We start from the raw sequence: 7,117 nt of genomic DNA on the forward strand, positions 1-7,117 counted from the left end.
GTAGCTATAATTTTGGACTGTTTTGGTAAAGATCTTTTGTGCCAAGCTTGTGCTTTTCAATCTGTTCCGTCCACTTCCTGCCGAAGAGTAACTATGTAGACTTTCTGAATGGAGAAAATATTTTCCAATGTTGTACATGGCTGAACTATTCTATACTTTACATTTGTTCCTATGTAGGAAGAAACGTCTCTTTTAAGTCGTATATATATTCACATTACAGCTATACTCAGCTAATGTGTTTCCTGAATCTCTGTGGTCGACTTACACCACAGTATCCCAACCTTCTCCAGAGAGCCATTGTCAATGACTACACACTAGCAGCACCATATCGCAGAGGTAAGACTCTTTGGAGAAATTTCATGGAACCTATCATCTCAAATATTGTAAACATGCAATAAGTGACATTAAGCATGTTTTCAAGACTTTCAATCTGTATGGACAAATTATACTTTCTTAGTCGACTCTCTCTTGGAGAAAAAAATGAACCAAAACATTAGGAAATGCATAGAAAGTTCAAGATAACAGATCTTTCATAAAATCAATCTTCATATTCCCTGGTCTTTCATGTGTTGCAAACAGGCAAAGATCGCATACAGATTGGTGGAAGGGTAGGTTCTCTCATCACCTCAAAGCTACCTCTGTCGCCACTGGCAACAGATGAAGAAGTCCAGGATACGGCATCGCATCAGTTGGAGTCATTGTACCCCATCGCGCACACCATTGACTTGGCATCATTACATCACTACAGAGATGATCATGTAACAACAGGTAAGTTCTATAGTATTATCTTTCATCCAGAAAAGTCGGGGATTACAATACATTTGGATCACTAGAGATGGGTTTATAATAATTTATTTATGGTTGGAGCACAAGTTTTCACAGTACCGGTATGTTTCTTTTTATTGGCACAGCATATGGCAATGTGACAACTTTTACAATCACATTGTGCAACATAATATTATACATCGCAAATTAAAGAAAATAAAGTTGAATTCTATTTTTTCCCTGCAAACTGTCCATAATATTAGTAGATTGTTAATGTTCCAATATTTTCATCAAATTGTCAGCAAAAATTGCATGACATGTCTTTCCATGTTTCAAAGACTAAATGAAATGAAATGAAATACTTTTCTTCAGCTACTATTCATGATCCGTTTTTCCATTGACAATCCTGCTATCGGAAGGTTCATACGTGTATGTAGACATGGCTATACAGTGGCCATGCACATATTTTTCGGACACAGGAAATGTAGCCACGCTATTAAATTGTACTGTTCCACTACTGGTATACTCATCATTTTATCACGTGTCTGAAGCACTGCTACAGTGCAGTGTCACACACAGCAGTGGAATTACTTGAGCGCATACAAATCTTTGTTGGCAAAATCTGCACATACTTGAATCACCTAAATCAACTAAATTACAGGTTGGGACTGTGTCATTTACAATGACTTGTTTACATGTTTTCAGGTTTAGCAGAAGGATACCCCTATCCCACATGCACATCTACTACTGGTACTGAACACTGAGGGCTGGCTACCTGAGCATCTCGATGCCAAATTAATTCTCTTTGCTTTGGCAACTGTTTAGCTAAGAGCAAAGCTACAATACGGTGTCCAGGTAAGAATTAAATGGCTGGGATTGGATGAAACATGAAAAAACAAATTCCATTAGACACAACATAGAACTTTCATGATACAGTGTATTTATTTGCAGCGTTCTTCTTAGAATACAATCAGATTGGCAAGGGCACCAATCTGCTTCAATGTGCTGTCTCTCTATGCTCTGATGGCCACCACTACACTCGGCCAGATTGCTGTTGTCTACACTTCCAGCTAAGAGTTGTGTACAAGTGGTCAGTTCATTTCATTCCATTTCTTTTTAAATCAATGTATCCATAAATGGATTTTCATGCATTGAATAAATAGAATACAGCACAGATAAAATTAAAAACAGTCAAGTAAGACTAAAGTAATAAGAAAATCAGACAGACAATAAAAACATGGAAAATGACAAAACTTAAAATAAATGCCAAGATATAAGGGAAATGGAAAAAAATGAAATTGGGCAGATAAAACGGCATTACAAAATGAACAGCAAAATTACGTACAAGCTAATGAGTCAAATGAAAGTTTAAAACTAAATCATGACAAAGTACCTTGGCTGTAAAGTGCGAAAGAATAGAATTTTCACAGCTTTTTCCAGTTTTAAGTATTGTATGACATTTTTCAAAGTTAACCACAGTCCTTCTGCCATTGCTTTCCTCACACGAATCAAAGTCCACGAGAACAATTTACTGTTTGCATAGGCCACTTAGAAGATTCTCTAAGCCTTTGGCTATGCATGGAGTCAGTATTGAGAGCTGAAAATTCATGAATGCCTATTCGAAATTCTCCATTGACATATTTTGTGTAGCGAATAAAATTTTGCATGTGAAATTTTCACCTGATGCACAATATTTCTGCAGCATTACAAAGATACGTATATAGCCAGTCAGTGAAATTTTTCTTATGCCTTATAATAATTTGGCTGCAACAATTGTTTCTCAGTGCTGAACATGAAGCGTGTAAGAGCATGTCAGTGAACATAAATGTTATTTTGTGTAACTATCTGACCATTTGTTCAGCTTAGAAAAGCAAAAATTACAGTTTCTATGCTGCCATCTTGACTTTGCTGTTTACAAATAATTCTCATGATAAAAATTCTAAGCAGTGTTTCAGCCAGCTTTTGCTTGCATGGGGACACAGTGACCCATAGTAGGTCTGAATGGGGGACAAATTAAATTTTTGGGGGACATGTAATGTATTTCAATAAAACAACACAGTACAGTGTCATTTAGCTGTGATATCGCAGCGGTACTTGTTGCATGTATCGAACGTGCTCGGGTCATTGGGGTCATCGCCACAGTCCTGATGACCCCAATGACCCGAGCGCGTTCTATACACGCCACAAATACCGCTGCGATATCACGGCTAAGTGTCATTATGTGTCAATTTGACCTGGTACTATATTTGGTGTTCAATAGGCAAGTCAGGTGAGTGCATTAACGGTCAGTAGGCCAATGGTGTTGTGCAAAATTGTGCCAACATGAAACTTGCAGTATCATTAAGTTTACTGCTACCACGTGGTATGCACATAAACTGTAGGGCTCCCCCTAAGTCACCAAGATGATAAGCCAATAGCCAAATCAAAAAGCTTTTAGCCACTTTGAACATATTTTAGGCAGTTTATGATCTCAAGTGTGGCAACAACTTTCTTGGTATTCAGGAGTTCTTCATTTTTCAAATCAAAATGTTTTGTATTTTACATTAAAGAAATATTTGTTCAGTTTTTATTGCATTAATTATCTTTGTTTTTATTACATTACAGTGATAGAAATATTTTTTCATTTCTGGTGGTAAACTTTTACCACCAGAAATAAAATTAGGTGGCAATTCTAAAAATCAGGTAGCAATGTGAAGTGTATATTACCAAAGATACAGAATATTTCTGTAGCATTCTGTCAGTGTTCACAGAATGACAACTTAATACATTTAAGCTACAAGCTCCTAATGTGGCAAATTTATGCAGTTTTTAAGTCATGACGAAAATTTTGTGAGCCACACAGATAAAAAATTTCCATGCAGAAGAAAGCATTGGGTAGCATAGTGGCAATGTAGATACAATTATTGTGGTGTTTAAGGCCCTGGTGTTGTGTCATAGTTGTGATCAAGCAGGCTCAATAGCATCTTAAGCATAAGTATTTTTCTTGAGACAAAAATGGTTTGGCCAAACCCAAATCCTGTAAAACAATACACAATATTGATATTGTTCATTTAATTTCCCAATGTTTTAGAGTAATCATTGTTTCAAAGATTATGATAACATTTTAGCCCAGAAATATTTTCATTTATATTTTGATATCATCAAGAAATGTCTAGTGATGTTCACTATTATATCATTACACTGGTGGAATCTGCAGAAATATTAAAATCATTCAGAATCACACCATTACTTGTATAAGTTATAGCAGTTTGAAATATGCCAAATGGACAATTTTAATAGCTCTACTTTTGAATTGTTACTTTCATGTTAAGTTAATACCATGCAAAATTGCAGCTCTCAAATGTGAAGATTTGAAAATGAATATGCTTACTTCAAGTACTGTTGACAATTTCCCTTTGCCATGACTCTTAATAAAGTAGAATTTAAAACTGACATTCAAGCTAAATGCCATTATTAAATTGGAAGGCACCAAGAAATTTCTTTTTAACATACGATTGTACCTATTGGCCCTCCCTAGGTGGTTTCTTTTGAACCATAATTGTGTACTTAAGGGGTCTTCATTCATGACATCACGTGAAATGACCCAGATTTGACCTTTCAGAAAACCTAAGTTTTTCTCATTCTCACCTGTACAATGACTCTGTTTGTGAAAGTTTCCTTAGAAATTATGGTTTTTACTATCAAACTGAGTAGCTGCAGGCCAAATTTTGATGCAAGCAATGTAGGTAAAACTTGAACTCAAGGACGACCGGTACGCGGCACTCACCTATGCAGAACCAAGCCTCAGTGTATTCATGGACGTTGTGCGTCCGTGATGTATTGTAGTATCGAACAGCAACAATGTTTGTTTTACGTACCAGGGAATTTGTAACTTTGTAGAAAGGAGATTAAACTGTTTCAATACATTGCAACTTTGTAGGAAGGAGGGTAAACTGTTTCAACATCTTACAACATTTTATTGTTAGCCGTAGTTTTCTGTCCAGGAGGCACTGTCTAAAAATTCAATAGCCACTAAAATATGGCCTACTCAGATTGCGTCATGGTGACCCACAACAGTTATTTTATCGGGACAAAACAAAAAAAATTGCGTCAAATGTCGCAATGCCGCACGCTGGCTGAAACACTGCTAAGCTAATGGTTGTTTTCATTGCAAGACATACTATGTACATGAATCTAATATCAGAAGATTAAAAAAAAATAACTTATTGTGACAGTTTTGTATACTGCCATATTGAAGCTGTTGTACATACACATGATTGTACCTTAACCCAGATGTATTGCCCAAGCTTTCAGGCTTGCTGCATGTAGACAGTATATCTCAATAAGGGAAATTTCAATGATTTATTTCCACAATCATCATAACTAATATCAGATATAACAACACTGATCCTTTGATATTCTTGGAAAAGAAATACCAAGAAACGTAATCACAAGACAATCAGTATGATAATGTTGTCATGTAAGACAATCATCTTCTCTATTTCAATCCCATGAATCACCATAATCATCTGTTATGCTCTTCAGCATATGATTAGATCTATTGATGTCGCTGAAAAAACTAGAAATGTGCACATACAGAGTACTGTCCCTTTGATCATATAGTTTACCTTCAGTGGCGTTGATAGATGCAGTACATATTTAGGAAAATTGAGTTGAAAAGACAACAGAGTATTTGCTGGACACCAAAGGCTCAAAACTTACATCCAGAGGTGCAATACTATTTGAAATCAAATGATCACTTTACTCTTTCATTTTCTGCAGAATGAAGATGTTGATTTGGAAACTCCATTGTCACACATGCTGTCGGTACCAATGGACGGCGGTGGTCATTTGCCAGCTTCCAGCTGAACACTCTGAAACTGAGAGATGATGATGGAATCAAAAACATGGTGTGGTTGGAGAGTAATAAATTGCTTTATTGGACAATTACAAGGAAAGACAAGAGAATCGCTGGTGTGAGACCTGAAGTGTTCAGGAAATTCCTTGCATACTACCTTGATGGCGGGGTTTCAGTGTAGAACTGTGTATCTTTTGTTTTGCATTGCAGAGAACATAATACAACAATTATTTGCAGTCCAATCCCAAGAGCAGTATATAATAAAATACAAATTTAATTGTGGTGTATTTTGAGACAGAAATACCTTACACTTTGATGTCATAAATGGACACATATTTTCATGCCTCAGTTTGACATCACAATTTCATCGTAAGTGTATCAGTTTCCACACAAAATGGTGAATAAAGCCTAATCTTCAATATTACAGCTTCAGTTTTTCATTAGTTTGTCATCTGTCACCAGATTATCACCGTATTGAATTTGACAAAGTCACCAATGAACGCACCAACAAGGTATAACAAGAGGCCTTGCTGGTGCGTTTGTTGTTGACTTTGTCAAAGTTAATCCGGTGATAATCTGGTGACAGCGTCCACAGATTAGTAATTTACCTTGCTTACTTTGGCAAATTAGGCACTCAAAGTCATTAGATAATAGACTAAATTACTACAACCTTTGCTTGCCTTGGCAAATTAGGCAATCAAACTGGTAAGATAATAGACGCAACACAGTGAAAAAACTTCGTTAACGATTGTCAAAGGACGTAAATACGAAAAAAGAAATCGCTACAAAACCAGCGCTAACATAAGACAAAGACACCAAAGCTGCAAAGAAATGTTGGTAGTATAACTCTTTATTGGCAATATATAAACGTATAAAAATAAAATAAACCATGGCAAGAAGAACGTTGTCCTGAGACAAGACACCTCTACCCTTGGGGACGGACTTGGTGCAGTTCCCTATGAATAGACTGGGGTGGTTACAAGAGCATATGTGTACAAGCATTGATTTTGGGATTTCACTGAAAATATTCATTCTGTATACTTTGTAGATTATGAGAAAACTTGAATAATTGATATACAGTTTGCCACATGTCCCATGTGTTTTTGTCTCTTGTCTGTCATAAGTTTTAACTGTTCAATGTGTGTAATGTAAGATGCCTTGCTTGTTAAGCTTGTGGATAATGTGTATGTATTTAAAAGAATGGGTGAATTTTGTCGGTGATTTTCTGTTCAGGAAATATGACATTGACAATCGAAGGTTAAAGGTATAATGTCACCTGTTCCAATTTTGCCACAGTTACCATGGAAAGAGAAAATCTTACCTATCACAGAAAAAAACAGCGCCCTCACATGGGCATTTTGAATAACAAGGAACGCCCCTTTGACCATATATGGTCATATTTAGATTACAGGTGACTGTATACCTGTAAGCTGTAAAATCAGCTTTTGTTAAAGGCGATCCTTCCCCAATTACCCTAGCCCACCCCACCTGTAATTACTGAAGTCTCTTCACAGG

The sequence above is a fragment of the Ptychodera flava genome, unplaced genomic scaffold (assembly GCF_041260155.1).
Source record: "Ptychodera flava strain L36383 unplaced genomic scaffold, AS_Pfla_20210202 Scaffold_31__1_contigs__length_3010019_pilon, whole genome shotgun sequence".
Lineage (NCBI taxonomy): Eukaryota > Metazoa > Hemichordata > Enteropneusta > Ptychoderidae > Ptychodera > Ptychodera flava.